Consider the following 9,118-nt stretch of genomic DNA (forward strand, 5'->3'; position numbering starts at 1 on the left):
GGGCTCAATCCCAGGACCCTGGGATCATGACCTGAGCCGAAGGCAGAGGCTTTAACCCACTGAGCCACCCAGGCGCCCCATACCAAATCTTCTTTATCCATTCATCATTCAATGGACACTTGGGCTCCTTCCATAGTTTAGTTATTGTTAATAATGATGCTATAAACATCAGGGTACATGCACCCCTTCAAATCTGTATTTTTGTATCCTTTGGGTAAATACCTAGTAGTGCAATTGCTGGGTCATAAGGTATTTCTATTTTTAATTTTTCAAGGAACCTCCATACTGTTGTCCAGAATGGCTGCGTTCACACCAACAAACTCCCAGTTTGCATTCCCACCAACACTGTAAGAGGGTTCCTCTTTCTCTGCATCCTTGCCAACACCTGTTGCTTCCCGTGTTGTTAATTTTAGCTATTCTGACAGGTGTGAGATGGTATCTCATCATGATTTTGATCTGTATTTCCCTGATGATGAATGGTGTTGAGCATCTTTTCATGTGTCTAAGAGCCATCTGGATGTCTTCTTTGGAAAAATGTCTATTCTCTTCTGCCCATTTCTTTCTTTTTCTTTTTAAAGATTTATTTATTTATTGGAGAGAGAGTGAGCGTGAGCAGGGGAAAGGCTGACAGAGAGGGAGAGATATAATCTTAAGCAGACTCTGCCCTGAGCATGGAGCCTGACACAGGCTTCAATTTCATGACCCTGAGATCACGACCTGGGCCAAAACCGAGTCAGGTATTCAACCAACTGAACCACCAAGGCGCCCCCTTCTGCCCATTTCTTAAACTGAATTATTTGTTTTTGGGGTGTTAAGTTTGATAAGCAGGATACTAACCCTTTATCAGATATGTCATTTACAAATGTCTTCTCCCATTCCATAGGATGTTTTTTAGTTTTGTCAATTGTTTCCTTTGCTGTGCAGAAGCTTTTTATCTTGATAAAGTCCCAATAGTTCATTTTTGCTTTTGTTTCCCTTGCCTCTGTGTCTATTAAGAGCGTGTCTAGTAAGAAGTTGCTACAGCCAGTCAAAGAGGTCGCTGCCTGTGTTCTTGAGGATTTCGATGGTTTCTTGTCTCACATTTAGGTCTTTCATACCTTTTGAGTTTATTTTTCTGGAAGAAAAGAAAGTGGTTCAGTTGTGGTGCCTGGGTAGCTCAGTTGGTTAAGCATCTGCCTTCGGCTCAGGTCAAGATCCTAGAGTCCCAGGATTGAGCCCCACACTGGGCTCCTGCTCAGTGGGGAATCTGCTTCTCCCTCTCCCTCTGCTCCTCCCCATGCTCTCTCTCTCTCTCTCTCAAATAAATAAAATCTTTAAAAAAGTGGCCTAGTTTGATTCTTCTGCATGTTGCTGTCCAGTTTTCCCAAGACCATATATTGAAGAGACTGTCTTTTTTTCCATTGCATATTCTTTCCTGCTTTGTTGAAGATTAGTTGGTCATTTAGTTATAGGTCCATTTCTGAGTTTTCTAATCTGTTCCATTGATCTGTGTATCTGTTTTTGTGCCAGTACCATACTATCTTGACTACAGCTTTGTAATATAGCTCAAAGTCCAGAATCATGATGCCTCCCACTTTTCTTTTTCAGGATTGCTCTATCTTCCTACATTCTAAGCAGCCCACAGGCTAGTATCCTTGGGACCTAAAGATGATGATGGTGGCCAACACGTATATGTCGGGCTTTCTACTTGCTAACTCTACTTGAATGTTCCGGCAGTAGCTTAAACTCCTCTTGTGCAAAACAAAACTTGATATCTCCCCAGAGCCTGCTCTTCTACCCAGTTCCCAAAAGATGACATAGGCATTTCCTTAATTCTACTTTTTCTCTCATTCCCCATCCCCGAACCACTGCAAGTCCCATCTTCCTCCTAAATATATTTAACATACAGCTCATTCCCTGTGCTATCCAATACAGTAGCCAGCAGCTACATGAGGCTATGTAAACTTTAATTAAAATAACATGAAATTAATAGTTCAGTTCCTTAGCTGCACCTGCCACATTCCAAGTGCTTGAGAGCCATAGGTGCCAGTGGCTACCATGTAAGTATAGATGGAGAATATTTCCACCATGCCAGGGAGTCACAGGACACTGCTGATCTGTAACCTAGTTCAAAACAGCAGCATTTCTGGTCTGGATGACTTAACAGCCTCTTCATATTGTTCTGGCTGTTTCTCCTACTCTTCCCTTTTCATCTCTTCTCTCTACAGAAGCCAGAGTTAACTCTTAATCAGAAATCAGATGTTGTGACGCCCGGGTGGCTCAGTGGGTTAAGCCTCTGCCTTCGGCTCAGGTCATGATCTCAGGGTCCTGGGATCAAGTCCTGCACTGGGCTCTCTGCTCAGCAGGGAGCCTGCTTCCTTTTCTCTCTCTCTCTGCCTGCCTCTCTGCCTACTTGTGATCTCTCTCTCTGTCAAATAAATAAATAAAATCTTTTAAAAAAAAGAAATCAGATCTTGTTACTCCCTTGTTTCAGTGGCTTTTCATCACACTTGGAATAAAATCCAAACATCTTACCATCATCTGCTGCCCTATCATTACCCTGCAGCCACACTGGCCTCCTTGCTATTCCTTGTACTCTCCAAGCTCTTCTTAAGCTCAGGGTCTTTACACAAGCTGTTCCTGATACCTGAAAGGGTCTTCACCTGGCTCTTGGAGAGGCTAAGTATCTTCTCATCCCATAGATCTCTGTTCCAATATTATTTCTTTAGAGGGCCTTTCCTGATCTCCCTGTCTCAAGGGCTTTCTTTCTTTCTTTCTTTTTTTTTTTTTTTAGTTAATATTGCAATACCCTACTTATTTCCTTTATTCATTGATCACAATATATTATCATTTTATTGATAATAATATTTTTGGGGTGCCTGGGTGGCACAGTCAGTTAAGCATCTGCCTTTGGCTCAGGTCATGATCCCAGGGTCTTGGGATTGAGACCCTTGTTAGGCTCCCTGCTTGGCAGGAAGCCTGCTTCTCCTTCTGCCTCTCCTGCTCCCCCTGCTTGTGCTCTCTCTCTCTGACAAAATCTTAAAATTATAATAATATTTCTGTATTTCTGCACTGTACAAAAACCTTCCCTTTATATACTTCATCTTATTGATTTTCTAGTTTCTTTTTTTCTTGCTTTCCCCGATGTCCCTGGCACCCAGTACAGTGCCTGGCATATAGTAGACATTCATGATTGTTAAACAAACAAATGAGCTAATTGAGCACTGGCTATGGGCCATGCACTGTGCTAACGCATTTTGCATAGGCTGTCTCATTTAATTTGCACAGCAGTTCTGTGAAGCAGGTACTGTTATTACCTTCCTTTTATCGATGAGAGGCTATGCAGCTTGTCTGTTCTAGGGAGAACTAGTATTCGAAGCCGGTTCATCTGACTCTAGAGCTCCCTGGGAAGGCCCTCTAGAGGGTCTAGAGGCCTGCCACACACCAGCCCGCAGCCACCCAGGGTTAGATTGGAACCTGGGAAATGAAAAGACTCCTTTTTTGAAGGGCTTCCTATTTCAGATCAGACCAAAGTCTCTGGGTTTTCGCTGCTCAGCCAGGTGGCAGATTCAGGGCCTGGGTCAGGACTCAGGATTGTTCCGAGTGGGGCAAGCTAAATGCTCTAATTCCATTCTCAGTGTCCTCAGTGGGGCTGGAGGACTGGCCTGGAGACCCCAGACGAGACTCTGAGCCAGACCCCAGGCTGACTACTGACTCCACTGTGGCTTCCTGCCTGTCTCAAATCAAGGACAAGACAAGGCAAAAAAAGGTAAAAATAACAAGGCTTCCGGGCACTCTCCTTGGGAAACATCACATGTCAGGCCTGTGACACAGAACGTGTTTGTTAGGCCAAGGGCTCCAAGCTCATTAGCGGGAACGGTGCTGAGCTGCAAAGCCACCCACGCAGCTCGCTTGGGAAACAAACACAGTGCAGGATCCGTCCCTCCCAGCCTGGGGACGCGCAGCTCCGCCATCATCAACAGCAGCACACATCTGCGCTGACACGGGTCCTGTGGGCAGCAGGGCCCCGGAAGTGGATTGTGTGTGGGTGTGTCCCAGAGAGACTGCTCATAATCCTCGGAGTCATTATCATCTGCCTGCATTTGGGCTTGCTTCTGCCCTGTACAGAGTTTCTCAAGCTTGAGTCATTCCCTAATCAGCCTAACAACTTCCTCCGTACCCATGTAACCATCAAGAGCAGTTTTGACTTAATACCTCTCTGCGCATGGACTCACTTAGCCCAAGTCTAGTGATCATCACATTAGCCTTGTCCTCAGAGGTATTTGTGAAATCACCAACTCGAGATGCTGCTTATATGTTTTCCAAAGCTTGATAATATAAATATACAACTCTTAAAAGAATATTCATCTGGGTTCCACTCGAAATCATCTTGGTACAACCAAGACGCAAAACAATTAGTTTCAAAGAGGCTTAAGAGACAGTCTGGAAGAACCCCCGATGGCCAAAGCTGGAACAGTTTGAGCAACAAAAGAAATAACAGTACCGGATTATAGCCCCGACTATAAATGAAATATCCATGGGTCCATACCGATGTGAGGAAATGACTGAATAAATAAATGAATGGAGGTGATTAGATATATCTTCCTTATGGAAGAATTCCAAATCCCTTCCAGGCTACTGAGCTTAATTCCCCTCCTTGAGTATGGGCTGCACTTAATGACTTTCTTCCAAACAGCAGAAAGAGAGGAAAACCAAGTAACTTTGCAGGGGAGAAACTTGGCAAACACTAGTTCGGCCAGGTACTGAAGGTGACCAAGTCATGTCGAGAGCAGGGACCCCTGACATGATGTCATGAGAAGTACCTTACCTCTGTGGCATCCTTCACCAAAAGCCATAACCCCAGTTGAACCAGAGGAGCCCAAATTGAGGGGCGCTCTATAAACTATCTGACCAGTATGCCTCAAAACTACAAGGTCATGAAAGAGAGGGGAAGTCGGAGAAGCCATCCTAAGCCAGAGAAGACTAAGAAGACACCTTGACCAAGTGTAATGGAATGTCTTGGATGGGACCTTGGAACAAAAAAAAAATGGACACTAGTGGGAAAGCTAGTGAAAACCAAGTGAAGTGTGGGGTTTAGTTAATAGGAAGGTACAAGGTTGGTTTCTTAGTTGTGACAAATGTGCCATAGTAATGGAAGATGTCAGCAATATGGGAGATTGAGGGAGGGATATATGGGAACTCTGTGCTCCAGGAAATCTCTGAACTCTGTAAATCAAATATTTACATTTATTTTCTGTATAGTTATTTTAAAATATGTTTATTTATCAAGAGATGGGGGGTTATGTGTTCTAGATTGGAGCATGATTTTTTTTTTTTTTTTAAGAGGGAGAAAGAGAGGCGCAGTGGGGCAGAGGGAGAATAAGACAGAGAATCTTAAGCAGGTTCCATGCCCAGCAGAGAGCCTGGTGTGGGGCTCGATCTCAGGACCCTGAGATCATGACCTAAGCCTAAATCAAGAGTCGGATGCTTAACTGGTTGAGCCACCCAGGTGCCCCTGGAGCATGAATTTTAAGCCATATAGAACTGTGTATTTGTTTCCTGTGGCTGCTCTAACAAATTATCACCGAACTGGTAGCTTCTGTAATGGTTCTAGAACCCAGAAACTCAACATTAGCCTTCCTGGGCTAACACCAAGGTGTTGGGAGGGCCGTGCTCCCTCTAGAGGCTCTTCCACCTTCTGGTGGATGCCATCTCTCCAGTCTCTGCCTCCACAGTAGCACTGGCTTGTCCTGTTCTCGTGCTGTTCTAATCTCCCTCTGCCTCTCTCTTATAAGGTGATTTGTGATGGCATTTAGTGCCCGCTAGAATAATCCTGGCTGACTTCCTCCTCTCAATATCCTTAATCATACCTGCAAAGATCCTTTTCCAAATAAGGTAACTTCTCTAGGTTCTAGGGATTAGGTTTCCATATCTTGGGGGGAGGGGGGCATTATTCAGCCTCCTACAGCCTGGCTGTGTGACATTTAGGAGCTTTGTTGTATCAGAAAGCCTCCTCTGAAGTGGAAAATAACAGAAACTATATAACTATTTAAAAAGTATTCATCTGAGGCCCACCTGAAATCATCTTTGTATGACTAGGGAGAACCAAGCCACACTTTGCAAAACGACTAGCTCAAGAACTGGTCTGAGAAGTCAGGCAGACCTAAATTCTAAATCTGGCTCCATTGTGCACAAGCTTGTGGCCTTGGGTAAGTCAGCACACTCCTCAAAGGGCATTCTCATCTTTTTTTTTTTTAAACATTAAAAAAAAAGATTTTATTTATTTATTTGACAGAGAGACACAGCGAGAAAGGGAACACAAGCAGGGGGAGTGGGAGAGGGAGAAGCAGGCTTCCCGCTGAGCAGGGAGCCGGATATGGGGCTTGATCCCAGGACCCTGGAATCATGACCTGAGCTGAAGGCAGATGCTTAACAATTGAGTCACCCAGGTGCCCCCCCTTTTTAGATTATTATTTATTTATTTGAGAGAGAGAGAGAATGAGTATGAGCAGGAGGAGAGGCAGAGGGAGAGGGAGAAGCAGACTCTCCACTGAGCAGGGAGCCGGATCCCAGGACCTGGAGATCATGACCTGAGCTGAAGGCAGACACTTAACCCACTGGGCCACCCAGGTGCCCCGAATTCTCGTCTTCTGTACAAGAGGGTTGCTAAGCCCTGCCTCGGAGGAATGCTGTCAGAACTCGTAGACCGTGGAACAGATGTACAATCCATGTTCAGTCAACCTCCTGTTCTCCTTCCACTTTCTAATGTTACAGCTCACAAAATATTTTTTACATACAAAAACATGTTTGATCTCCACAAGATTTCACTGTGTGAAATAAAGCCAGACTTTCCTTCCTGTTATGCAGATGGAGAAACTGAAACTTGATGTTAACTGAGTTAGCCAGTGGCACCCAACCAGAAGATATAGCAGGTGTCTGAGAACACAATGGGCCAGAGCCGAGAGGCAGTGCCCCCTTTAGATGGGTCCGGCTTGATCACTTGACTTATTTTCATGACTTTCATCACCTTTCTAGCCCTTGTAGGCATTTGAATTTATGACCCATGATGTGCTTCTAACTCCTGGCTCACATTGCTGGAATTCAATCAAAAATCTTTGGACTTGAAGCTCTGAAGCCATGCTCATAGGATTCCCTTGGCACAGGCTTCTCAGATCTCACAGGCCTCCCCTTCTCTGGACTGGAAGAGACAAACCCAATGTTTGTCCCCTGGTTTGGCCAGGTTCCTGGTTTTGATAGCTCCTCATTGTGAGTCCTTGAAGCAGACACTCAAGCAGGACCTTAATGCTGCAGGGCCCAGGATAGATAGGGGTGGGCGTCCTGAAGCAGACCAGGGAGGCCTGCTGAAGGGAATTCATGCTCTGTTCTCAGAAGTCACAAAGAGAAGGCCAGAAGCTGGGTTGAGGGCCCTGGATCTAGACTGCTTGGGTTCCAATCCTCATTTCCCCAGCTGGTTCCACCAGCCCTCTGACCCTGGCCATGAACCCTTCTGTGCTTCAGCTTCCTCATGTGAAAAAGGAAATCATTATAGGACATCAAAGAAAAAGTGTGAGGCTCCCGTGAATTAGTAGTGTACGTGAAGCTGTTATCAGTGCTTGAGACAGGTGAGTGTTCGCCCTAGTCCCTGTTGAGCCCGGGGAACCGTAAGCACATCACTGCGCGGGCCGGTTCCCTCTTCCTGCCTCGTTCCTCTGCTAGAAAAACGTGATTCCTCCCGAGAAGCCTGCAGGTCATTGCGGAGGCGAGGAGCCAGGGGTCGGGAGGTTCTGGGGCTCTATCACTGTGGAGCCTGACCTGAGTCTTCCCCAGTCTCCCAGTCATACCCAGTCGGTATGAGGGGTTGACCAAAGGGTCGAGCCCGCAGCGGGGACTCTCGCACTCCGCCGCCCCACGCCCCGGCTGGGAGCTCCACTTCGCGGGCACTGGGGCGCGGGTACCCGGGCAGAGGGATCCAGCCAGGCGGCGGTTGCCGTGGCAACGGCGCGAGGTAGCGGCGTGGCAGAGGAGGGGCGGGGCCGCTCGGCCCTGAACGAGGCCCCGCCCCCGGAACGAGCCAGGCCGAGGCCCCGCCCCCCGAGCGAGGCGCAGGGGGGCCTCAGTCCCGTGATCCCAGGGCTATCGTGGCGTTCTGGCTGGTTCCATCAGTGCCTGAGGAGCTGTATCTGACTGGCCGACTGTGTCTGACTGACTACAGACGCCATCACTGCCTGATAATCTGCGTGTCTGGCTGTGTGTGACGAACCCAGATTTCATGGGTGCCTGAGGGCCCAACAGCGTGTGATCTGTCTGCTTGACCACAGCTGGCTGACTGACTGCCCATACCTGGCTGATGGCATCCGGGCCTGACGGGGCGTGTCTGACTAAGCCGAGCTGCCTGCGTCTGACTGCCCAGACCGCATCTCTGTTCGACAAGCTGTATCCGACTGACTGAGGCCCCCTGGGTCTGACTGACCAGCCTTGTGACTGGTCCCTCTGTATCGTGGTTTGACCACATCTCTGCCCAGTGGGCTAAGCCTCTCGAGACCGGTCGGCCGATTGTGACTGCACCTGGGCCTGAGCGCTGCCACCCTGGGAGTCCCACCCCCTGGCTGGCTAGTGTCTGGGTGGACTCGGCAGACTTACTGACCGCCCTGACCCAGGGGGCCTCGGCCCAGCCTTGTGTCTGTTGGAGCCGGCCTGACTGGGCATCTGGAAGGTTGCATCAGCCCGCCTGATGTGTGGGCTGACCGCATCTGCCAGACTGCGCCGCTGGCTTTGCATGGCTGGCTGATTCTAGCCGACCATCTGAGTCTAGCTGCAGCCCGGGGACTGGGGTTCTGCATGACTGAGTCCGCCTGACTGTCCCTCCCTGGCCCCTGTGTGACTCAGCCAGACGGAGAGCTGCGGTGTCCGACTCCACCTGCCCGGCTGCGGTGATGGCTGACCTGCTTTGCACTCAACATTTGCGGTTGAATCACGCTGCGGGCCTGCGGTACACCTGACCAGCCGGCTCTGACTGCCTTGGCCCCTGAAATTCTCGCCCCGACTGCTGGCCACCTTGGCTCCAGCTGCTCAACCAATGGCTTCTCCCGTGTTGTTTTTCCAGGGGTCTGGGGCCTAGACGTGTTCAGATACAAGTCTG

This window comes from Lutra lutra, chromosome 9 (assembly GCF_902655055.1).
Source record: "Lutra lutra chromosome 9, mLutLut1.2, whole genome shotgun sequence".
In the NCBI taxonomy this organism is placed as follows: domain Eukaryota; kingdom Metazoa; phylum Chordata; class Mammalia; order Carnivora; family Mustelidae; genus Lutra; species Lutra lutra.